Here is a 27,037-nt window from a genome sequence, read left to right on the forward strand (position 1 = left end):
ATGCATTATACATGCCCTTTTATCTTGCTGTTTGAACTGTGTTCTGCAGCTCTGTTTCAGTTTTACCACTCATTCATCAGCATGAAGTTAAACAATTACAAAACAATTTGGGTAGCTGGCAAGCGAGAGGGAGCAGTATCCATTTCTGCCCAGAGGGCTGGGGGGAAAGGTTTCCTAGGATAGCATTGCCTTTGTTTTGCATCTCACAGGTGACGCTGTTGACACAAAGGTTACATCAAATTATGGGCCAAACCACTTGAGCTAGTCTCAGATTGCAGCAGCCTTTGGGAACTGCCATTTTGTACACACAGAAGATAAACAGATCCCTGCAATATCTACTCCCAGTCTGGACAGAGCTTATCCAGCTCCCAATCTCCTGGCAAACTGAAAGAAGGAGGTAGTGCTATGTTCCCACTGCTTGTGAACGGTCCATGCCCAGCACACTTTGCCAATGATCACTCCATCATGTAAAGTGAGGCAACACATAGGCAATTTGCATCAGTGTCACCCTCCAGGGGTTCCTTAAACAAACTCTACACTGACTTGTCCTGTCCATTCACCTGGGAGTGTGTCTGAGACCCCCTCCCTCTCCCTCCCCCCCCCCCCCGAGTGTCAGGATCCCAACAAGAGCCTGCAGGGCCAAGGGTCAGAGCAGGGGAAAACCTGAGGCTAGGAGTAGCAGAGCAGTTCAGAGTCAGGTCCTGGCCAGGGTTGATACCAAAGGTCAGGGTCCAAACCAGGAATTCAAGAGCAAGGAGCAGGACCGGTCATAGCAACTACAGAAGATCCATACGGTTGCCTAGACACTTCCTGGAATGCCCCTTGGGTTTATATAGGGCAGGGAGCCAATCAGGAACCATGGGCCTGCTGTCTGTCAAAGCCTTGAGGTGGAACTTCCCATGGTCTGTGTCCACAGAGAGTCATGGGAAGGGGAGCACAAATTAGTTGCAACTGCTGCTGGCTGGCAGCCAAGAGGGGTCAGCTCCCTCAACACTCTACAGCCCTGGGTTCTAAACCTGTAGTAGGCCTTACACAGAGCAAAATAGTGACTAATTATTACCCCACCACAGGGGGCATAGACACACGTGGGATCCATCCCTGGAGTCACACCAGAGCTGTGCCTATCCAGAGAGGATCAGGTTGTTGACAGCACTTTCTTGGGTCCAGGGTTTGGCTTTTTTTAAAAACTCTGAAAGTTTCAAGTGCAGTTTATCAATTCATCATGTTCTTGGGGCTTGCAGCTGCAATGGACATAAATGGTGTTAGGCTGGTACAGCAGCTGAGGATCTGGCCTTACAATGTTAATTTTGAAAGACTGTGACATTCGATTGGTGATCAGAGCCTGAAGAGACCTTCCTTCCATACTCTGGACTTGGAAATTTAAGACGTGATATGGAGGATCAGCTGTCACCAAAATAAAATTGGAGCTGGGCCCAAAACAAAGTCCTCTGACCTAAGCCCCCAAACTTGGAAAAACTTCGGATTCATCAACTTTGAAGCCATCAGTAATGAACCAAACCAAAACCCTGACCCCGAAACATTGAGCAAGTCCATATCTGGACTTACTGGCTTGGGCTCATTGCTGATTGAATCCCAAATCAATCTACCCAATGGAATGAGTCATGATGTTTCATCTCTGCTGGAGACCTTGCTGCGGGCTATGCTGGAGTCTGACGTGGCTATTAAAGTGGATCTGACTAACTTTTGTTACCGATTAAGGATTTTGCATTTGTTATCCTAAAAACACCAAACTATAGTTTGTTTTGCTAATCTTGTCAAATATTTTGGTATTGTTTGTTTTGCTTACAGATCAAGACACACAATGGAGGAAAGGTCATGAAAGGAGAATTTTCCTAGTGCAATTAGTATAAATCTTGCCCATTGGAGGTGAACACCCCACTACCAAGAATATTTTAATAAAGAAAGCAGATCATACTGAAAACCCCACTGGACTTAAACTGAAGAAACAGTCATAGATCATTTAGAAACATCAACATGCACTTTGAAAATGTCTCCAGAAACCCTCAATGGACAAGTTGTCCTGATTCGATTTATCTATATTTTTTGTAGAATTATTAGAAAGCCTCTGAGCTATCCGGATAAAAAAGGTCTAGCTATACTTAAACTACCTGATTAGTAGCAATTGTTTAGCAGCGCTCAGCAACACAACAGATTACGGTGAGAATTAAAGAAGAATAGCCAAATGAAGCTACGCTGGAAATACAGTTGTATATAATATTAAATGCAAATAAGCATTGACATTAATGAATGGTTTAAAAACAGGGTAAAGCAAAAATTAAGGTTCCAACAGCAATTGAACTCAGCCCCATTGCTCATTCTGTGTATTTTAATTATATATTTTATGAGAAACAATACAGCACGTTGTGCTATACATTTAACCAGAAAAAAAAAAACAGTGCAGATATTGCTATAAACATTCAACAATGCGGCTGACTTGAAAGCTTGATTCTTGCATTTCTTAACTCTTTTTGAAACTTTAGACACGGAAAAAAAGAAAAAGAATTTACCTGGTCGACATAAAAAAACTGATTTAGTTAAACCAATGCAAAGCCCTGTGTGGACACTTCTCATTTGATTTAAAACTGGATTACAGCAGTTTAGTTTGCATTGGTAAATGCGCAGGCGCAAGCCAAACAAGGTAAGTGTGACCACATGGTGTCTTCAAAGGCATTAGTTCTTAATGAGGACTGTGCCCATGCCATGTTGCAAGTTTAAAATTTTAGCTTATTTTTGCTCTTCAAAACATTTGTCTTGTACTTAAACTGGGTAAAAGTAATGGTTTTAAACTCTCCCCTAAGTCAAAATTAGAGTTTTCCCCTTCAATTATTCTGAAAAATTCACTTTAACGTAGACACCAGGCATAGTCAATTTTAGTCCTGAAAGGTCAAACCTTCAGAAAGTGATGAGGTTGTGGACTTTATCAGTTTACTATGGAAACTGTTGTACAACTTTAGACCCCAGATCTGACCACTTAGTCAGGAGTTAACTTACAAATGTCAGGAGTCAGCCTTCATGCATCTGAAGAAGTGGGTTTTTTACCCACGAAAGCTTATGCCCAAATAAATCTGTTAGTCTTTAAGGTGCCACCAGACTCTTTGTTGTTCTTACAAATGTTGTCCTCTGGGGTGGCTAATGCTCTTTCTATCTAGTAACCCACCATGAAACATGGATTCTGATCCCATCTGGAAATGTTTTAATCACAGCAGATTCTGCTTCAGAGACACAGCATTTGATCCACCTAGCCATGGAGGATTTGGATGCCTTCGGGCCTAGGCAATTAGTGCAAAATCAATGGAGCGCCAAGCAGGCATAAGAGTCCACTGCATAGATCCAGTTACAGAATAGGGGCCTTAGGCAATAGAAAGCCCGGCCATGGCTCTGCTGCGAGACCCAACACAGTGTGTGAAAAGGTTAAGAGAGACATTTTTCTGATGTGAAAAAAACAACAATTGAATGAATGTGGAGGAAGCAGATATCCTTTGTAAGCTAGGCTCAGGGCATGTGTTGTACTTCGATGACTTCAGTGAACATTGTATGGGAATAAATGGGAATTCTTGTTTTTCTTCACTAGGGGTTAGGTTGTCCCTGCCCTTACAGGGAAATAAAGCCCCATAGTCCTGGATCCACCAAGGTACTTAGACACCTAACCCCAGATTTAGAAGCTTAAGTCCCATTTTTAGGCCTCATTATCATCCACAAAATCCCTGCTCAGGTGTCACCTAACCCTATAGGTGCCTAAACTCACCTGATACCTAAATTTCCACTGCAGAAGCTCCCTAGGTGCCTACATTTCTCCCTCTGGAGGTGTGCACTGTTGCTTCATTCCTGGTGTCCAGACATCTATGCCCCAGCGTGGTCCACAAGCCAGGGGAAGATAGGTGGAAATGCGCCTGTCTCACTGTGGAGCCCAAACCAGTTGTTCCTCTTCAGTTAAATGATTAGGCCAGAGAAAGAGGGAGAATCGCTCCATACAGCACTCACCTAAGAATTGCTTCGTCCCTGTTCAAATCCCTTCTCCTCATGGGGCACAGGGGGAGCTGAACCCAGCAAGCCCCTGGTGAGTACCCTGCCCTCTGGGATAACAGAGACCCAGTGCTTACATGGTCAGCGCAATGTCCTGCCGCTTCAAATGTTTGAGCACTCTCCCCTCCCCAGTGCAAAGCCTTAGCTTCAGCTTTGCTGCCTGAACAATAAAGTGAGCCCAGCAGATGCATCAACTCCCTCGGGGTCTGTGCCTGGCTCCAGAGAGGGGCTCTCAGCTGAGGAGTGCTAGCAGAGCTGGAGGACTTCATCCAGCCTGGATTGAGGTGCCTATCTTCAAGAGAGGGGTGGGGCTCATGACACACCCCTCTCATCGGCCTCTCCCATTGGCCAGCTCAGGCAGTTCCTCACCTACCATGCTGGCTTTTGTGGCTCACATGCCAAGGCTCCTCTCTCTCTCTCCATTCATTGTCCAGGGAAGCCTATGCACCTAACTCAGGCTTTGTGGATCCCAGTGTTGTTCCAGTGATTTTCTAGGCTCCTAAAAGTTAGGTGTTGTGTGGAGGATACATGAGCAGATTAAAGTCTTGAAATCTGAAAAAAAAAAAAAAAAAAACGAGATTTCTAATTTTGAAATGAATTTAGTAGTGGAAACATCTCCTTATTGTCTAATTTACTATATTATAGAGAGGGTTGAAAAACAATACTATATATGATGATCCTAGATCATCTTCATAGTCTACTTTTTCCCAGTGCATGATATATACCGAGCCACTGTTTTGCCAAGAAACCTGATCATGGGTCATGTGACAGAGAAGATCTGGAGCAGAATCAATCCACTTTAACATTTTAAAGTACATAGGGTTAAATAACACTGATGGAAAACACACAGTCATTAGATTCTACAGTACATTTTAAAAAATGAAAATGGAATAACTCATATTACAGAGAGGAAGTTTTAAAGAATTTAATTAAAGAAATATTTTAACGTTTAACACTATAAAATATATATTGCAGTATAACCAGCATTTTTTATTATATAAAGACACAGTGTTCCTCTGTCTAAAAACTTAAATTTAAGTTGCAACAATGACTCACCATCTTATTTGCAACGCTAGACATGTATATTTCCTGTTTGTGCCAAATAGGCAAGAAACCAGCTGGCTTAGGTTCCTAGTTAGAGGTGGGGAAATGTTTCATTTGCAGATCTAATTAAGCATGAAAGCTTCTAAAAAGTGCCCTTCTTTAAAATCTCCTGATATTTGTTTCTTGGGCCCTGTTACACAGTACCACAATTAATTTTAATGATTATTACAAAGAGTTAATTCATCTAATATCTAAAAACAAGTGATCATAAGTCACAAAAAGAGTCTGATAGTATATATTTGCTTTTGGTAATATTCATCCTCCTATTTCTAAATCAAAAATATGCCTAAATAAGTGATTGATCTAGGCACACAACTTGTGAAATGGAAACATTTCGGATGTTGCATGAAAGGCATCTATGCATATGCATTTTACAGTAAAAAACCTATGATGCAATTTCTGCATTGATGACGCCTCATGCAACTCCATTGATTTCAGTAAAGCTGAATAGGGATTAAGTCAATACAGAAGCTGGACCTGCCGTACATCTTTAGCCAAGACAATATTCACTATTTGCATAGTAATCGAGCCAGGAAAACAGCTATGGATAGTACCTTGTACATTTCATTTGGTTACAATACTTCTAGTTCATTGGATATACTACTTCAGGCAAAAGTAACATTTCCCCCACAAATCACTCTCTGTTATAAAAGCTGCAGAACTGAAGGAAGGGGACGAACAAATAATGGAATGTGCCTGAACTAATTTTATCTCCTGATGAATTGCAAAACTGCCTTTGCATTCTTTCAAAATCTAGCGTTGTGTGGCTGGAGAATGCATGCAGTGAGGAGGCTCCCATACATGCATGACCATTGGACTAGAATCATGCTTCACGCAGGGACATCTGATTCTCTTTTAATTTGACTGGAATGTGTCCAAACATGACCCATTTGTCTAAGCTATACAGAAAGGCTACTTCCTATCCTGGATTTCATGGAGGAGGATACGGGATTTGACCAGGATATGATGGGGAGCATCAAAGGCAGAATTTGTCTTAAAAGAACAAAACTACATCAATTCTACATGAAAAACGTAGAAACATTTTTGAAAAAGTTGGCTGTCCACGTTAGAGCTGCCCCCGGGAAGGTTTAACTTTCAGAAGCAGAACTTACCGGGAGGAGCATTACAAGAACAGTCTCTAGGTAAGGGGGAGGTTCTATTGAATGCTTTATCCCACATTGTGGTTTCAGCATCAAACAGACACGTCTTCATGGGCCAGTCATTTTCTGCACAGTCAACATATTGGGCAGAACCTCAGTTGGGGTACATAGGTGTTGCTCCACTCGCTTTGATGGAGTTGTGTCCCTTTAGACAAGCTGTCCAAAGTAATTGTGCAGTGACACTGCCAATATCCACTTATATTTGAGTTCCCTTGTCTTACTAGGGATCCTCAGTCTCAGAAGTTACATTACTGTGGGCCTCAAGATTATATTTGTCTTCCAAGCTAGTCCCATCATCGTATCACCCCTATTGTACATCTGCACCAATCCGATTCGTGGGTTGATGCTTGCAAGGCTTTGCAGGGTGGCAACTTTAACAAGCATTGGGCACGCTGAACTCATTATCGTGTTCTGTGTCATAACCAACACTATGGTAATACACCTCAGCAGAAGTTTTGTTATAGCTCAAGTATGGGTTCTCAAGCTGGGGGTCATGTCCCCTTGGGGCCGAGGGTGCAAAGAGATGTCAGGGGATTGTGCCCCCCTCCTTCCTCTATTGCTAGGTTAGACCCCAGCTAGATGAGAAGGGAGTTCGGGGTGAGGGGCCGTTTGTATGGAAAAGACTGAAAACCTTGAAATGTAGTTAAATTAGAGGAGGGCTGTTCCATTATATAACTCAGCAAGGGGATCCCTTGCCTATCTCTGAACTCTGTGCTCAGTCACACAGTCTGCCAGACTCTCCTTGCAAACCTTTTGCTTCGTTCTCACTCTAGAGACAGGGGATCCAATTTGCTTGTCATATGGGGGGAAACAAATACATGTAAGTAAATGCAAATAGGATTCTCATGGTGTCTCACAACACCTCCCAGGTGCCACTATCTCCAACAACTTGGCAGAACTTGACTGCTGCGAGGCTAGGATTTAAGAAGTACAGTAAACTTGTGTGGTCCTGCAGAAGCACACGGTACGTGCAGCACACTGACACAGCTGCTCCCAGATGCACTATACAGCCGTGCTTACGGCTGGGCTTGGTATCTGGAAGAGGATTTTGTTTGGGTTTTTTTTTTTCTTCTTCGCTTTAGATTGCTTTAACTTTAAAAGCAAATTACCTAAGGGTGCTGTTCATCACAAGCGTGGGGTGATTGTACTGTCAAGCCACTGCATATGTCTGGTTTGCATTGCATTCAAGAAACAGAGGGTGTAGCAACATCTAATAGATTGTATGTGAAGATCCTGGGAAATGTTCATTTTGCTACAGTACAGTATTTTTTTTTAACTGTACTTATTTGCCTTTTATTCCCATTGCTAGCTATGTTTCTACGACATGACCACTGCGTTTAAGGCTTGTCATTAGCTCAGAACTTGATTCTACGAAGTAGGAAAGTTAGAGAGGTAAGAAACGGAAGTGAGTTTTCTACTCATTAGAAATGCAGTTTAAAACCGAGCTGAAGCATTCCATTAGCAGTTGTTCTTTAGTAACTAAACGCATGCAGGAAAACATGCCGTTTCCAGTCGTCACTTTGATATTGGCCATTAATTCCCTGCTCTCGGTTCACATGGTCTCTTAGCAACTTCCTGCCCTTTGCCCCTTTTCATTCTTGTTCCTGTTAGAGCACTTCCTTTTGTTGCCAGTCTCTCTCTTTCAGGGCTTCTTGAGAGAACGATAATCAAAACCCTTCTGTAGATAGAAAGCACCAGATACAAATGGCTGCATCTGCATATTTACGCTAATCGCACACCAGACCAAGGGAACAGGCTGTCCTGGGTTCTGGTTTCGAACTAGAGCATAAATCATTCCGAAAAAAAGTTACCATTCCAGAGAAGAAAGCAGAAATATAACAGCAGATGCGGCAGTACAAGCACCAGAGCCACATCTTCCAGGATGCAGCGATCTCCTTCACTCTGCAGCGAAGGTTTTCCCTCTGGAGTGAAATAGCCGTCATTGCTTTTTAGATCGTTTAAGCACGCAGTAGATGGAGACTGCAAAAGTGAAGTGGCAAGTTAGGCTAAGATCCCTTAACATCGCTCTGATGAGGGCCTTATAGGATGGGGAAATAGCCCCCGAGAATCCCCACTACTCAAGGGCCTCCATGGGCAGTGTCGTGCTGGCATGAGGGCTCAACATACCAACTCTGCTCTCAATACCCAGTGCTAGGGTGCATGGCTGGAATGCACTGCACTCTGCCTGATTCTAGGGCCCAGAATACAGACAGTGCCTGGCTCTGAACCAACTGCAGGAATGGAGTAGATGGGAATCTGGCCGGGGTCTTCCACCCAATAGAAGGATCAGCAATTGGCTAGGGTCATGCTATCGCATTCATTCAGGGCCCAATATCCAAAGAGGCTTTGGGGGAAAAAAAAATCACCTTTCGATTTTACACACACGTTTGGGTATGCACAGAAACTGACATTGTCACTTGCAAAGAAGGATGTGAGTGAACAGATCCATGTCACTGCACACCTAAATTGGAAAAGCAAACAAACCGCACACTGCACACGAACATTTGTACATGCAAAAGCATGTTTTGGAGTTTTGCACATGACAACTTGTGGGCACGCACATTTTATAAAAAAACCAAACCACTCACTTTGGCCTGCAGTGTCTATTTGGCTCTGATATGAGGGTGGAAAAGAAAATGTTTTGACAGACGTCTTTCAACAGAATGAGGCTGATCTGTATACCAGTTAATTATACTGAACTTTAGTCCTTTCTCTGGGAAATATTTTAATAATGAGATCTTAGGCACATGCCACAGCATCCTGGGGTGGGGCGCAGTAGGGAAAAGCGAGGGAGGGGAATGGCGTAAGTTGCTTTTCAGAAGGACTATGGAAATCCATACTAGAGCAGTGGTGGTGGTGGGGGGGGTCAATCCAAATTCAAATCTCGTGGCATGTGAGTTACCACAAGATTCTGTGGTGTTTAGGTTCTGATTCAACCGTCCATCCCTACTCTGATGAAAAGGGACAGATTTAAACACGTGCTTAAGTGCTTTGCTGAATCAGGGCCTTAGTAAGCGATGCACAAGTGGACTGCTTGGTATGCCTTTGTTATAACCATTAGTAGATACACTATACAAGCTTAGCAGTGAATGGTTTTTTTAAGTGGGCACAGATTGGGCCGGATTCTCCACTCCACTCTACCAGTTTCTTGCTGGTGTAACTCCACTGATTTCCATGTAGTAATATCAGCGACAAATGGGTATAATGGAGCAAAGGATCAGCCTCACTGGGTTTGCTGTGAGCAAGGGGTTGGCAAGAAGGGGGAGACAGTGTGGGAATAAGAGTAGAAGAGGAGAGGAGGCAAAAGGAAAGGGAAGCCAAGGAGGGAGAGAGGGAGAGGGCCGATGGGGGCAAAGCTTTTGGGCAGCCATTGCCAGGCTAGGGAGTGATGGGATGCAGGTGGAACAAACAGTCAGGGGCAGCACAGAGGGTGCTGAGAATAGCCAAGATTCCAGTTTGAGAGCTGAAGGATTTGAGTTACGTCAACAGGCTGGGAAGTGACTGCTTCTGGGCCTAGGGCCCAAGGAGGGCTTTCTTGGCCTGGTGGCCCCTAACTTACTCCCTGCGACCTTCAGTGCTACTAGGTATGCCCAGGGGGCGATAGAGTGCTGGGCTCAGCAGCCTGGGTGGGTCCCAATGCATTTCTCCCCGGGCACCTCCTCAGTCCTCACCTTTTTTATGCCCCCCAACAGCTCCCCTATTCCCTTGCCTCCTCTATGCTTTTAGGAGTGGTCTGCACATTTACTGGAGTGTTTTCCTCTAAAACACTAACTTGGCAAAAGGACCCAGGCACACGCTTAACTATAACCCCTGGGAGTCATAAAGTGTGAGTCAATGTGCTTAAAGTTAAGCACCGGCTTAAGTGCTTTGCTGGATTGGGACTTCAGAGGATTTTTGCCATTGAGTTCAGAGGACCCTGGATTTCACCCACATTCTTTACCAGATGCAGAAGGGCAACTTAGCTGAATCTCATAGGGAACCATAACTGTATCCTACCCTCTCACTTTACACTCTTCATGTAGGATTTTGCAGTGTAGCAGTGTGTAGCTACAATCCAGTCTTTCACTCTCACAATGTTTTAGATTTGTTTTTTAACATAGATTCGTTATCAAGATTTTTAAAACATATAAACAAAACCATTGCAACCAAAAGTAAAAATACACAGTCAAAGGGCAAAGTCATGTTTCAAGAGGTCTACCATTTTATAAACCAATTTAGCCCACATATATTAAGAGCTTTTCTGTCAAAAGAGTGGGAGTATTTTCTCCACTATAATCATATCAGCCTGTATTCTAGGTTAATGGAGATGAATATTACTGCCAGATTTTGTTCTTTCCCTGCATGTAATCTAATGCCAGATGGTTCTGAAAGGGTATTAAAGCTCCTATGTTCATGACCTCCCTGAGGTTTTTAACATTAGAACTTCAGTATAATTCAAGGAAGGCTTTACCCAGCCCTGACCATAAATTCCCCTAATGAGGAACTGAAGCCACAAAGCAAAATACTCTTGTTAATTCCAATTTTTCCCTCTGTGACAAATAGGTGAGAATTTACAATAATGGGGAGCATTTTAAACTACATCAGTGAAAAACATGGAAATTAAAAGTCCAGGTCAACAGTTCAAGCTGCTCCAGGGGGTGGGAAACACAGCAAACGGCTCCAACATCTTTTATCAGGCCCGACATTCCAAGCTCACGTCACCCTCCCTCATGCTGAGTAGTAGTTACTCTGGGAGTAAACCAGGGGGACTATTTGTGGAGCAAGCTAGGTAAAAGTGACAAAGGTGGGACCTTAATTATGCCAAAGGATGGCACATCTACACAAGTACCTGTAGCTTCAGTAATTTGTCTCAGCAAGAGCAGCAGAGTCCACAGAAAGGCACAGATAGGCACCCATATCCCATTGATATTGACTGGAACTTGCGTCCCTAACTGCCTTTTAAAAACTGCCCCTAGGTTAATGGGGAGCCCTTTTCTCCTTTGGTTGAGAAAAAGCAGCTGCTACTTTATCCTGATCATTGCAAAATATAATTTTCATATATTCCTGAGTGTAGCGGGCAATAAGGACTCAATACACACAAAAAGCTCCCCTACATTAAAAGAACATTACAAAGTTGCACACTCAAAAGTTAAGAAATGCCAGAATGGAGGTTGCCGGTGCTCTGCCTCCTTTAAGGATGATTAGCAGGTTTCAGGCATGCCAGTCAGAGACCCTTGATAAGCATTACCATAAAAAAAGAGAGAGGGGGAAGGACAGGCTTTTCTTTACAGTACTTTTGAAAACAAAAACAGATTTACAAAACAAGGGAACTTAAAACAATTCTGCCCCTGATGTGCCTCCATTAAAATAAAGTCCTCCAAAATGTAGAAATAGGAAGAGCCAAACAGAAAGCGCAGTATCTTTTTGCTATACTATTTGCCTAACATCTCCAGACTGGGTTACAGCCAACGGTAATCCAAATCAGCTGAGAGGCAGCATACTTTAGTGCCATGTTTCTCAACAACCAGTCTGTGGACCGGCGCCGATCCTTGAGACTTCCCTAACACAGTTTAGGAAGGCTGGTCCCCTGTATCAAAAAGGTAGAGAAACACTGATCTAGTGGGTATGGCACTGGACTGAGAGCTAGGAGATGGGTGTTCTCCTCCTGGCTTTGCCACTAACCTGCTAAGTGAACTTGGGCAAGTTACTTCTCCACCCAGTGCCTCTGTTTCCCCTCCCACCTTTTCTCTAGTTTATTTAGATTGTAAATAATTTGGGGCATGGCCTGTCTTTTGCTATGCATGTACTGTGCCTAGAACCCTGGTTTTAGCTGGGACCTCTAGGTGCTACTGTAATATACATAGTAACAGCTACCAGAAAAATAAAGTCATTCTTGTTAAATAAAAATATAAAGTGAAGTGAATTATTTTCATTTGCAGTTTGATTTTCAAATCTGTAATCATTTCCATATCACTATTTTGTCCTTTTAGTCCTTCATTACATTGTGCCAATTGACCAGGAAAATCCATGACTTATTATTTTACATAACTAAATACTGGCACAGATAGATTACTGCAAATTAAAAGCTCCTCTATGTTCTGGAAATAACCAGATAAAAAGGTCTATGATTAAACGTGATATCTGGAAAAACAAGTAGGGTGTGTTCCTTAAACAGATCATTGGATGCTAGTAACATAACCTGAGCACCCAGTCAAGGTCTACAGAAAAACAAGAACCCCAATTTAATCAGCAGAGTACATTTTTGAACAGGAACATCTGATATAGGAAAAGAAACAGGAATAGAATCACTGCCAACAGAAGAAATTAATGCATTCCTCTTAGACAAAGGTTAACTATGAATGAATATAAAAATACAAATGCCACACGTGGGAGTATGCTCTCACCTAGCCATAAAGTGGCTTTCAAATAGCTAGTAAACATTTTGAGATAGAAAGGAATTGTCCAATGTCCCAAAATAAATGTTTTGAAGTTAGCAAAATGAGAACTCAAATTTTCACCATTTGCGTAACAGACATGAATTACAGAAGCTGGAATCTGTAGGGATGTAGTGATAGACCCTCACCTGGAATAAACAGGCACAGGTCCATTGACTTCAACGGTGATACACTGATTCCAATATAATTTGTTGGTTTATCTTTTTTTCCTTGAAGAGCCAATGCGGATTTCTCCACACCTGACACACTTAGCCCAAGCTCATTAAGATAAATTTATATTTGTTAACTTTCAAATCTGTCCCATTTTGAGTCACAGCTGTAGCCTCAATGGTGTCTCTAATGGTGTCAGATTTAGACATTTGAAAATCAGTTGCACATTATCAGTATTGTCCCTCAATTGTTTTAGGAAATATATCATCACTCTCTGAAGTTTCTCTTCACACAATGGTCCCCTGTATTAAATTCCGTCTGGGGGAGGATTTTTCCTTGTAGGTGGGTGGCTAGCTAAAGGATATTGATTCATTAACACCTGATGTTGGTTGCTTGAGTCACTCACATTTATTTTTCCATCTCTTGTTCTGAGTCATCTCTAGTAATCCAGCCAGGTATCAAAGGAAAATCCAACAGAGTGACCTAGGACCAAATAAAATGTAATTATCTCTCTCTCCCTCGTCCCTACCCCCACCTTTTTTTTTTAAGCAAGATTTAAAAAAATATCAGGAGGCTACTGCTGCCAAATAAAGAACAGTGCCATATATTAAACTCTCCTTTGCAATAAACTTCTCTCTTCCCCCCAAATCTCCCCAAATTATCAGACCATCTGCAGTAAAGTTGCATTATTCATGCTCCTAATGTGACAGTAGGGAGGGGAGGAATAGGCATCTTTCAATTACTTCATGCTCTTTCTAGGCTTCAAAGGCTCCAAAGACCACTGAATAAAAGTCCACAGAAAACTCTCAGCAGCAGCAATCCTCATAGTTCTGTCACCAATAGATTTCAAGACTTCATCCAGATTGGTTTTATTATGACTTTAGATGCCAGGACACTGGGGGATGGGATGGGATGGAAGGTGACCAGCTGGGTCCAGTCACAGCAGTAAGCAGTGAGCCTCTCTTCTCCAGTAGCAGCAATGTCATTATATTATTGTAAGGTATTATAAGCAATCCAGCATACCTTGAATGGAAGTGAGTCGCAGAATTTACTGAGAGGAGTTGATTCCTTGTCAATTTCCACATCATCATTCTACCAAAACTTATTTCCTCTGAAATAAGTTGGGATGGGTGAACCAGTTTTGATAATTTGACCCAACCCTTCAATCAGAATTGGGACTGAATGAAACCAGAATTATTTTTTCAGCTTATAAAATGTGGTTAATTTTCAAATAAAACATTTTTTATGGCAGAACACAGCACTTTTTGTTCCTGGTAGGACAGAAACCCTATGAGAAAATTTTTTCACTTCAAGGTCCCAGAAGCAAAAACAAGGTTTTCATCTCGAGGCCAAAAGACCAAAAACATCAAGACACTTGATCACAGCCTTAGATAGACCAAGAGACTACCTACACTTGACCAGAGCTCAGAGAGCCAAGAAGCTCATGGTATCTCATGGTATTTGTGACCCATCTCAAACCAAGAAGCCTTGGAAATCTCAGTGAGAAGAAAAGTTTTTATTTTTTTTATTTTTGGGGGGGGTGGGGGGGAGTGTTGAGATTTCCAATCTAAACAGGTGGAGATAAACTCAGATAAGCATCTGCATCGGATTTCCGAAACTTGCAAGGTTCATCTATCAATAGGAATGACTTTCTTTATTTTTATGGGCCTTTTCTCTCCTCTAGATATCCATCTACATGTCTGATTAAAGGGAAGGGACTTGTGTAAATGAACAAAGAAGCAAATAGATCCACTAGTGAGCCGCCCTCACACTGAAGCCTGACAAATGCCAGATTTCCATAGGAAAGATTATTTTAATTAACCATCTAATTCTGGAGCACTGGTTTGAAATAACAGGGAATCTTCAAAACGTCTAGGAATGCTGATGCTTTTCTCAGACAGCGGCAAGGAGAAAAGCAAGCAAACAAACAAAAACAAATACCAGTTTGTTTCTGCTACTTTAACTATTTAGGAAATATTGCTGCAAAACAGTTCCCCAGTTTTTTCACAAAATGCTTTATGCTGAAAAGAAACATACATCTGCGTCTTTCAGAACAGCTTTCTCAAATCACACCAGAGTTTATTTTATTGCTTTAACGTACTGTATATTTCTTTTACTCTAGTTCTTTGATAGCGACTCAAGGTTAGTCAGTGTTGCTAAGTAGTTACAAGCTGCAATACTTTCGTTACATGTGTGTATTGTAACGGTGCCTGGGTTAATACTTCAAAGGCAGCAATTACTGACCATTAGTAATTACCATATAACTTTAAGAAGAACTATGTTATATTCTCATAACTTTATATTGCGCTCATTTGCACCAGCCACGTGAATATTTCACCATTACTGAAAGCCCAAATGAATAAAGACCTGGGCGAATCTACAGGAATACTGATACTTCTCTGAGGTAATGCATGTAGGCCATGAGTTTAGCTGTGATTCATTTCAGTTGCCATATTAATGGCTAATAAATTTATTTATACCGCAGCATCTGCTTGCTGGACTATATACTGTAAGTGTTATGTGCTTTTACTGCCGCTCGGTATTTGTTGCTCAAAAGATATTTGTCATGTACCATCTGAATCTGTAACTCCTGAAACTGCCAGCGGAGAGCAGGTGATGGCATAGATACAGACATAATGGTATCCTTCCGGGGAAGCAGACGATCCTGGAGCTCTGTGGTCAGCTGCTGAGGACTAGTTGCCACCCTCCCTTGCTTCCTCTTCATATGGTTCTGAGTTAGTCATTGTGAATGCTGGCCAGAAGTAGCTCAAGAGGGAGAAGTTACACTGCTGAAGGTAGCAATTGCCCCTTAACTCCTTTGGGAAAGACGGAAGACTGAGTTAAAGGAGTAGGCGTCTCAGTTGGCATCTTATGGTCTCCTGGCTACTAAATTGCTATAGGAGATTCCTGGCAATATGGCCACATCATCCATGGGTAAAGGAAGAGAAATAAGGAAAAGAAACCTGCATAGATTCAGCCCAGGCAGTTTGAGAGGCTGCACAGAAGAAGCTCTTAGAGAAACCTGAGGGGAAATGTGAACCTCTGGAAATTACAGTGTCCTTGTCATGAGGGCTGTCTAGGTGAACCTCAAAGCCCAGTCTGGATTGCACGGAGGAGAATGCAGGCAGGCCCCAACACAGAGACCTTGAGTCAGAAGATGACTCCTTCATCTCCCAGACTCCAAAGTGGACTCCCTCAGATCCCTGCAATGGGTCCTGTGCAGAAGATGGAAGTGCATCAGCACTGAGGGCCTCACAATATTTGCAAAGAGGGTAAAGGCAAGATGGAGTCCTAGGGATCAGTATCAATGGAGGAGTCAGAGACATCTTCAGAACCAAGGAATTTAGACAGAGTCCTTGTCACAGGGCAGGCCCCCTCCCAAACACCCCTTTGTGGCTAGGTGTGACTATGCAGTTACCCCGCCTCAGTTTCCCTACTTCTCAGGGCTCTCAATCAAACTACCACAACAAACTCTTCTTTGGTGCAGAGCACTCCTCCTTGGGGCTGGATTTATTAACATATCAAAATCATTCCTAAAATCAAACTCTCAAAAATCCCTATGACATCCATACTCTGTGTCTCTTTCCCACTGGGGGGTCTCCCAGACTTTCCCTGTCTGAAACCCTTTCCCCTGAAAATGCAGGGTTCCCATCCCAGGTGTGGCAGGCAGCACTAATTATACAGGGCTGGTTTAAAGGATCTCAGTCCAAAAGGAACACCTGGAACCTTTCAGGCCAACAGAGTAAAGTCCCAGTGTACCAAACAACCATCTGGAGAATGGCCTTCTCTGAGGTGGCAGGTAAGTGCATCCAACTTTGGGAGGATGGAAGGGCACAAATCGCACTGCTTAGACACGTTCTTTTTCTCCAGGCCTTTTGTATTTGGTGCGATGACCCCAGAAGCAATCCAATGATGATCCACAAATCCAGACTATACAAGGGCAAAGACACTACCCAAAATTACCCAGCTACCAAGAATCTATTGAAAATGTCTCAACCACAAGAACAAAGCTAACAGGAGATTTCTGGGTGAAAACCAAGAAAGATTCTGTGGACATGGAGCAAGGGTCCCTGTGCTCATAGCCAGTTTTGGAATAGGAGGAACTGAAGAGGTTGGGGACAGGGTGTGTTCTTATAACCGCGTCTGCTAATGTTTGATAAGAGGAGGGATTAATGAGACCACTTCTGAGGTCCTGATCATTACTGCATAACTAGAAGATTCCTGACGCTCAAGAGCCCTGGGGAACACATCCAACAAGTGGAAATATCCAGAGGTCACCTCAGGGACTAATTTATTTTCCTATATAAATTAAATGAGGGTCTGAAGCATGTACCAATTTGTAGAACACATGTTGGTGAGCTCAGTAAATTCTGTCATTTTCAAGAAGAGTGATAAGTATAAAATTAAAAGGCTGATTACTAGTTCAGAGAGAAAATGGAAGTTCTAGCGGTTAGAATAACATATAGACGATGGTTAAAGAGGAATATCATCATCAAGTACCACATTTTCTTGTGATTCTTGTAACCACAAATGACCAGCCCTCTTTTTTTTTTCTTTCTTTGTTGAGAGTAGGGATGAGTTATGGGCTGTGGTGGCAATTTAACTTTTTGTGTTTGGTATGATCATTTGAAAAAGTGGAGCACAAAAGCATATGATAATTGGAAACAGGAGTTATTTTGGTACAAAGCAGGAATGAACTAGAACTTGTATTTTCTTTGCAGATCATGCAAATGAAAAATAAGCTTAAATTTGAAAAGTAATTCAAGGAAATACATTTTGATTTGTGCCATCAGTAGCACTGGCTGGAGATAACCAAATACCGCAGAATTTCAGGTCCAATGCCTGATCTCAGTGGAAATGATGTAACCCCACTGGGTGTCCGTAAGATTAAACTCTAGCCATCAGAGTTGAAGGAAGGGGTGGAATTAAGGAAGGATATGTATGATCTGGGCCCAGATACTGATTGAGTTCAGTGGCAGTTTTGCCTGCATACGGACCAAAAGGTCAGGCCTATAATTACCAAAAAAATCATTTTTATCCTTTCATTCTGTGGTAAGAGAAACTAAAGGAAAAACAAATACCTATAACAACTTCAAAATGTTGGGCTTTGTCATTATTCTCTATTCAGTATAAACAATCTTTCCTGAAGTTCTAAAGCTTCATTTACATGAAACTGTTTTTCAGTGAGGTAGCGTATATTTTAAGAATCACAGTTCATAGCGCATAAAGCAATGTATCAGTTTAATGCACTATAGATAATGTTGCACATCTTTTCATTTTAAAGCTGATGATGTACTATACTTTTAATATACATATAGTCTGTATACAAAAGAAACAGAGTATGGCAACAACAATTGATAAGTTTCATTTTGTCTCTGGTATTTTCCTGATTTTGTTTGGGTGTATTTACATATTTTATTATACAATTTGATTTTCCTATTTCTTTGGAAACAGACTATTTTGCCATGTGCAATAAACCAGCAAAACATTAGATACATTTTGGTAGTGTGACAGTTATATGTTACTAAATTAATGTTCTGTCTTACCTTACTATACATTCTAGTTCCTTTAAATGTATCTTCATAGCAACCAAACTAACCATAAATTAGTCACAATGCTATTACAGCTGAGTTTAATTTTAAGTCTCTCAGCAAGTTGTTATGGGTCCCTGGCCTAGGTCACTCCTGAGGAAATTTGAAAACTCTGGTATGATTTATGAATATTACTATATTATTAAGTAATACAAAAGTCCATAGAGACTACAAGCAAACATAAACCCATGGTTAGTTCAGTTCCAATAAAAATTTAGTTTCTCATAGCACAATAAACATTTAAACCAATGTTTAATTATTCAATTGTTTTATTCTGTAACTTACTACTTACTTTTGAAAATTTGAGCCAAGCAAAATCTTAGACCCAGTGCATTTTTGTTCAGATAAAGTTTGATAGCAGTTAACATTATTTTGCATGGATTGCTTCCAATAGCAGTGCTCCTGTTGTATAGTAAGTGGAAGGAAGATACAGCAAATAAGATCATTCTCTCTCTCTCTCCTCCCCCCACATATCTGTTACAGATAGAGTGAACAATTAATGTACCCAGTGCATGTAGCTTATTTTTAAATTAAATTATCAATTTTGGGTTTGTTTGTTTTTAATGTACTCAATGGACAGATTGTGAACAGTTCACTGCAAATATTCTATCCTCAGTATTCGAAATTCAAGCTGTTATTCAGTTGTGATTGGTCATGTAAATCATATGGTATGTTTCTATTCTGACTGGATGAGCATAACCTCTACAGGGCAGTAGTGACCTATTCCTTTATTCGTGTAGCATCATACCTTATTCAGCAAGTCGTTCCTGTGCTATTGTTCACCATCTGACCTATAATTAGAAGAAAGGGTCAAAGAAGTTGCAACCTAGAGCGAAGTAGCAGATAAATAGAATTAGGGAATTTTAGGTTGGTATTTGTAGCAGATACCATGAAATATTCACATTATTTGTGTCAAAGTTTGAGAGTGACTGACACTGTACCTTCTCTCCCTTGGCTACTCTACTTGTAATGTTGGATGTTTCCCTTCTAACTCCTGACTATCTTTAGTTTGTAAGCTCCTAGGGTTAGGGAGGTGGTGGAATCTCCATCCTTAGAGGTTTTTAAGGCCCAGCTTGACAAAGCCCTGGCTGGGATGATTTAGTTGGGGTTGCTCCTGCTTTGAGCAGGGGATTGGACTAGATGACCTCCTGAGGTCTCTTCCAACCCTAAACTTCTATCATTTAATGATTCCTTTGTTTCGTCTTCCTGTCTGGAAAATGCCCAGCACATTTTGGACATTACCAGGAACAAATGACAACAACATACACATTACTGGGTATGTGACTGTAATTGCTGATCCAACTCTAGTCAATCTGTAAACCATTTATGAAAAACAAGGAATCACCCTAGCACTGTTGGGTGTAAAGTGAAGACTAACTAGGTGATATCAAGTCTAACATAATACACAATTTTCCCTGGTGCTGAATACATCCAGATTGTTCATTTTGCCCATTTCTCCCCGCTTTGACTCTAATGCACCCATTTCCTTGACTGTGCACAACCTCCCAGGTGTAGTGTACAGCAACCACTAACTGATCTATGCTATATGCAGAAACCCAGGCTGGGCAATTCCACTGAGGGCAGACCCGCAGCTGGTGTAAGTTGTTAGAGTTGCATTGACTTCAATGGGGCTCTGACTGTTAACAACAGCTGCAGATCTGCCCTCAGGTTTGTATTCCGATACATTAAAGCACTTTATGATACAGCTGTCTTGTTTGAAGTGTGGGGCAATCCAATTTGCATGCTATTTTAAACATTGGTAAAATGCGGACCTTTAGCTCTCCAAAAAAATCAGTCCAAGGAGTGGAGAGTATTGAAGCCACAGAAAATGTCAACTGCAAGAAATTCTGGGGGTGTGAAAAACCATTACAAGTTCAGCTTTAAATTTAAATGCAGTGTCTATATTTATTCCAAATAACATTCACGGAGGGCAGCAGGGAAACGGAGTCCTGCCTCCCACTATTTACATACTTTAAGTGTCACATATAGGGCTGTAGATTTGAGCGCAGAAAGGCGTCGCTTTGTTTGGTTTCTCATTCCCAGTGGCCTGCCTCTTCCCCCGGAATTCATTACAGAGCAATGTTCTGTCCTATGCAGCAAAAATGATGTGGCATTTTACTTCCTCTCTCCAAAGGGAATTTTAGCAGAAGTGATTTGTAGAGTACGCTCGGGATGAAAATAAAGAAAAGCCATAGCTTGGGACCACAAAGGATTTTGTCAGACCAGTTGAATAGGAAATGCTTCTGGCTTTCAAGCTGAAGAAACTTGTGGAAGCCAGTTAAGGGTGAGCCCACAGGCTTCTTGGGCTGATTTTCGAGAAATGTTTGGGTTGAATCGTGCCTTTGATAGGTTCAGAACGATGCTGTTGTGTTGTTGGTAACAATCCTGACTAATATGAAGTCATGGCTTGTGAAATTGTTTGAAAGGCTGGAGTTTTGTAAATATTTCTTTTAATGCTGTTATCTAAGACCTCACTGAATAAGTGACCGGCAAATCAGTGGATATCCCTATAAAACTACTTAGTGTATACCCTGTGTGTTGTCACAGTTAATTTGGAAACTATTACATATGATACTGAAAACAAACATGCAACTGGATTTTAAATCTTCTACACCAGGGGTTCTCAAACTGGGGATCGGGACCCCTCAGGGGGTTGCGAGGTTATTACATGGGGGGGGGGTTCGCAAGCTGTCAGCCTCCACCCCAAACCCTGCTTTGCAGCCAGCATTTATAATGGTGTTATAAATTAAAAACCATTTTTTATATATTTAAGGGGGGTCACACTCAGAGGTTTGCTATGTGAAAGGGGTCACCAGTACAAAAGTTTGAGAACCACTGTTCTACACAGTGGAAGGATATTATAAAAACAGCTTCAGTGATGATATTTGGGAAAAATAAAAGTTTATGCACATTAAAATGCCTCCTTAAAAGGTTAAACAGATAGATTAGTTTAAATCTTTTGACCGAGATTCAAGTGGTTTGAAGGAACTACTGAATTGCTGGCAACTCGAACTGCAGTGAACTAATATGAACTTCATGCAAATTCTGAAGTTTGCCAAAATTGCTGCTCGGGCTAGAACTTGTAGTAACAAGATTGACGGAAAACTGCCAATAAGAGCAACCTCTGAACTGCAGCTGTAGCTGCCTTTTCTTAGGTTGCTCTGAAGTTACAACATGCTTGCAGCAGCTTAGCAGTAAACATCTGTATACAACAGGAGAATAAAAGTAGCCAAACTAGCCAGAAAGCAACTCAACAACCCGAAAATTCCAAAACAACGTTAAACCCGGAGTGGAACTGTAGGCTCCCTGTGAGAAAAGTGTATTGAGGCTGAAGCTAGGTCCAATTCAGTCTTCATTGTGGTTTAGGAAACTCCATAGAATGAGAAGAGATTAAGGTTTGTTGAGTTTCAGAGTAACAGCTGTGTTAGTCTGTATCCGCAAAAAGAAGAACAGGAGTACTTGTGGCACCTTAGAGACTAACACATTTATTAGAGCATAAGCTTATGCTCTAATAAATTTGTTAGTCTCTAAGGTGCCACAAGTACTCCTGTTCTTCTTTTTAAGGTTTGTTGGTTTGTTTTAAGACTGCGGCATCATTAGTTTGTGTGGTATTTCATAGACAAGTCAGACAGGGTCCCTGCCCTGAAGAGCATTTAATCCAAGGCCCCAAGCCTGCAATCAGAGCCATGTGGGTAGCTCCTTGGGTCTATATGAAAAGAAGATTGAATACTGAAGTCACTAGGGATCCACGTGGTAACATTTTTGAATCAACTAAGCTACATATGAAAAAGGCCTCACAGGCGCTTTGTCAATTGCAGGCTTGCTCCAGCCACCACATAGTCTAGTATTTTGCCAGTCTAGTTTTCTAATCTCCGAAATGAGTGAGTCATCACTGCTTCTTCCCTTGGGAAAGTATTCCCCATTTCACCATCAGGAAGTCTTCCCTGATATTTGGCCAACACTGAGATAGCAAATGTTTAACTAGCAAGAAGAGACATGGGACCACAGATGAAGGGGCAGGGGGAATATAAAACAAGAAGACAGGGACAACTGGCTCTTGGGAGAGCATGCTGACAAAAGAATATATTGACTTCTTTGTTTCTGTTTCACGTTTTGTTCTGTTTCTAGCGATGCTAAGTTGCATGAACACTCAGAATGGATAGATCAATAGACTTTCCTTAGGAATAAAACGCACTGTAGTACATTCGTCATGTGTCTGACGAAGTGGGTATTCACCCAAGAAAGCTTATGCTCCAATACGTCCATTAGTCTATAAGGTGCCACAGGACTCTTTATTGCTTTTTACAGATCCAGACTAACATAGCTACCCCTCTGATACTTGACTGTAGTACAGTATCCTACATAAGGGTTTGGCATCCAAAATACATAACCGTATCAAGCAGAGCGGGTTTTATAGTTTCTGGCAGCATAGAGGATTTAATTCTCTTCTTATTTACCCAGGTGTCAATCAGGACCAACTCGAATGACGTGAGCAGACTTACAATGCTGTAAGCCCGGTGTGCGTTAGGGGAGGATTGGACCCCAGATACACAGTAGGCATGTTCAAAGTCTTAACAGATGTAACAGCATAGCTCCGCCAATACTAACATTACATCATCTTTCTAAAAGAGTCACTCCCGTGCTCGTAGCATGACAGATAGATTTACACTCCTCCTCTTCCTCCTGATTTCTGTCTCTGACCTGGTTTCACAGTCATCCCGGTGGAAGATCACCAACGACAGTAGCCCACTACTAGACTTGTTCGATCACTTGGCACTTGGAGATTATCGTCTGTACAAAGGCAGCGCCTAACCAATAGGCACAGGCAATTGTGCCTGAATTCAGGTACACAGTAGTGCATACACTTTTGTGCCGTGGCCTAGAGCATAATTAATTTCTTTTCCTAGACCAGGCCCAAGTGCACCCCTTCCCCAAATGTGCAGGCCCATGCAAGATCAGGCCATTCATCCATAAGGGTGTGTCTATACTGGAAACGGAGGTGTGATTGTAGCTCAGGTAGGCACACCCCTGCTAGCTTTAATCAAGCAAGCAAGGTAACAATATGAAGACAAGGAGGCATGGGCTTCAGCAGAGGCTAGTCCCCACAGTACAAGCCCACCAAGGACCCTGGGTACATACTCAAGTGGTTAGCATGCTCTGAACCCCATGCTGCCCTGTCATCACTACTCCTGTTACGTAGGCTAGGTGGATTAAAGCCAGCATGGTACGCCTACCCACGCTGTACTCATGGCTTCACTTGCAGGGTAGACATACCTTAAATGTTCTGGGGAAACAGATCCACTCCCCTTGTTGGAGTAAGAGGCAGATATTTGACTCCTACAGTGATTTGCAGAGCTAAATCGGGGTGCACGGTACACAGCTCAATGACCTCAGGAATTATAAAAAACTTAACTAATGTTAGGACCTTAACTAGAATACAGAGTTCTTGGAAGCTTGGAGCCTCACCTGGTCATTTGAACTGTACTGTCTGTTTCAATTGGCAAGCACCTCAGGGCAGGGACTTTCTCTCTCTTTAGTCATTGAACAGTATCAAGTACACTGTTGGCCCTCAATACAATACAAATAACAAAAGCACCCAGTGAAAGGTCCAGGGACCATAATTCCTTTCAGAGTGGCCTGGTGGAGGTCACTCACAGAGATTGTGCAGTGACAGCCATCAGGCAGTCTGTTAGAGATATCACACAGACTGTTTGGCAGAGACTAAACTGTCCAGACATGATACTGGAGTAGGCGTCAGAAGAGTTCAGGAACACCACATGGGGAAAGAAAGGGAAAGGCAAAAATGAACTGAAAGAGGGAGCGCAATAAATTACTTCTTTAAAAAAAGAGAATACAGCACGTCTTGCCACAATGTGATATGTGAAATCTATACATAAACACGAATGGTGCTATATATAGAATATGCAAATCAGCAAATATATATATATACACACTATAAAACACAAGCACACACACTACCAAGCCAAATTTCTAAAAAGTCTTACATCTATGCATGTGCATCAAAATTTGCAGACATACCTGTTTGTGTGCACAAAAGCCACATTTGTATGTGCAAATTAGAGAGTTAGGCATGCAATTACTTGATATGAACTCACACTGCTGGATTTCCAACACAAATAGGGCCATTGTGTGACTGAGCTGACGTATGCACAGAATTACATGCAAACAAAACCTACAAAACAACATGTAACTAACATAACAAATATCGGTCACTCCCATGTACCTTAGCTTGTATGTTAGGCCTCCTTCCTCACCCTTTACCTATCCTTATGTCTTCAAGGCTGTAAGCTCTCCAAGGCAGGAATTGTCTCCTATTCTGTTTGTACAGCACCTTGGTCAATAGGGCCTCAGTTCTGTTGACGGCCCCTGGTGCTACCATATTTTCCACTCTCAGCAGAAAAAAGTCAGCTAAAGTCATGGCCCTGGATGTAAACTCACGTGCATGGTATCCGTGGTAGATTAATGATGGGAGCTAGTCAGCTGTCATTTTAGTTGTAACCAAAAGAAAACAAAAGAAGAATTTCAGCCATCTTGGTATTAATGTTAGTTAACAACCATAGTTTTCTTCTACAGTACAAACTGATGGGGAACAATATTAAGCCTTCAAGTTGTTGCAAACAGCTAGTGTAGTGACTGTAATTTTTACCCCACTAGTTCTCTATTTGTTCCCAGTGGGAGGTTTTGGGTTTTTTTTGGCAGGGGTAGCAACGTCCATGCTAATTATACAGGCATGATTTAAACCATGTGCTACTAGCTAGAAAATTGAATTTATCCTCCAATTTTTCACTTCTCCTTTCATATTTTGTTTTCCCCAAGTAAAAAGCATGTTCAATGAGGGGAAATAATTTTCTCACTCTGGGATCTGATGCAAAGGCTACCAAAAATCAATGGGAATCTTTCCATTGAATTCAGTGGCCTTTGCATTATGCCTTAAGTTGGAACTAGGATGTGCAGAAGTACCAAGAACTAGAAGATAATTGGTAGGGGGGTGGGGGAAGTTACTGAATATTTTCAAACTTCCAAAGGTTTTATTTGAGTTTATTTAGAGCTTTGGCCAAAAGTTTGGGTCAGGTTTCATTTTATTGAGTCCAGTTTTGCCTGGTTCTTCCATGGCCGGCTCCAGGCACCAGCACACCAAGCTTGTGCTTGGGGCGGCCCCTGGGGGGGGTGGCGTGGCGCTCCGGCCGCCGGGGAGAGCGGAGCCCCGGCCGGGCTCACCGCCCTCCCCCAGGCACTCTGGCTGCCGGGGAGAGCTGAGCTGCGGCATGCTCTCCCCCCTCCTCCCGGTGCTCTGGGCGCTGGGGAGAGCGGAGCCGCAGCGGCCTCGCCGCCCTTCCCCCGGCGCTCCCGCTGGTCCGGGAGAGCGAAGCGGTGGTGGGCTCGCCACCCTCCCCCCAGCGCTCCGGCCGGTTGGGGAGAGCGGCCCGCGGCCGGGCTCAGCGCCCTCCCGTGCCACGCTGGGGGCAGCGGGAGGCTTTTTTGCCTTGGGAGGCAAAAAAAGCCAGAGCCGGCCCTGGGTTCTTCTTTAAATATTAACACATCAAAATAGGAATCTTCCTGTGTGCATTGGGAAAAGGTGAAAATAGAGCTAAAAAAGCTGGACTTGGCATTCCTGAAACGAGACAATGATGCAATTAATTATGCCACAATTTTCACAATTCCCAGGCTGACGTAGTGCCCCATTTTAGTGTACCCTACAGATATTTTAGTGTAAAACAATTATAACTGATATTGTCATTTGTTGTTTATGTGCACACCTTGTAGCTTGCTGAAAATCATAGTACTGGAAGTGACCTTGAGAGGTCATCTAGTCCAGTCCCCTGCTCTCATGGCAGGACTAAGTATTATCTAGACCATTCCTGACAGGTGTTTGTCTAACCTGCTCTTAAAAATCTCCAATGATGGAGATTCCACAACCTCCCTAGGCAATTTAAGCAAAGTTCTTCATGATAACCTCTGGTATTTGCAGAGATTTCACTGCAAGCCACACGGCATCTAAAAACCTACTGACTTTTCTCCAACCCATTGTGTACGCTGTTGCACCTTCCACGTGATCTTAGCTGACTTTCATCAGTTTAAATGACAAAGCATGTTGGGCACTTGAGTTACTTTTTAAGCCTCTAGTTATCTCAGAATGAAGAGTACATCGGCATAGAAGCTAAAGGAGAGTTTTCAGCTTATACATAGTTCAACTAACTGATTCTCCTGCCAGTTGCAGAGCTGTGTAGGTGAGGCATTTTATGGCAGCGGTTAGATAAGAATATTCACACATGCTGGAGGACTGCATTTCAGTGGCCACTGGAAAAATGTAAAATCTACTGCAAAGAGATGGGTATGTGTTTTAGTGGGTTATTGGGTTCTAGAATCCCAAAGCAGATGCCACCATCATCTTTTGTTTTCCATTACTAGGAGACAGATTGGCCCATGGCTTTAAATACCAAAAACCATTCTTGAAGATTCCGAAGGGCCAGAAGCCAGAGGACCTGTGTGCATTCAAACCAGCTGAGGATCCGACCCTAAGAATTTGACAACC

General features: G+C 42.3%; 1 long non-coding RNA gene across 2 annotated transcripts in view; it reads left to right on the forward strand.

Annotated features, from left to right (window-relative positions):
* Positions 1 to 23,028, forward strand: part of LOC128840030 (uncharacterized) — a 38,956-nt gene extending 15,928 nt beyond the window's left edge. For both annotated transcript variants that reach the window (XR_008445592.1, XR_008445591.1), the window contains exon 4: positions 22,945 to 23,028. This is a non-coding gene — a long non-coding RNA (uncharacterized LOC128840030). The remainder of the gene's footprint in view (positions 1 to 22,944) is intronic.
* The last annotated feature ends 4,009 nt before the right edge of the window (positions 23,029 to 27,037 follow it).

This window comes from Malaclemys terrapin, chromosome 7 (genome assembly GCF_027887155.1).
Source record: "Malaclemys terrapin pileata isolate rMalTer1 chromosome 7, rMalTer1.hap1, whole genome shotgun sequence".
In the NCBI taxonomy this organism is placed as follows: domain Eukaryota; kingdom Metazoa; phylum Chordata; order Testudines; family Emydidae; genus Malaclemys; species Malaclemys terrapin.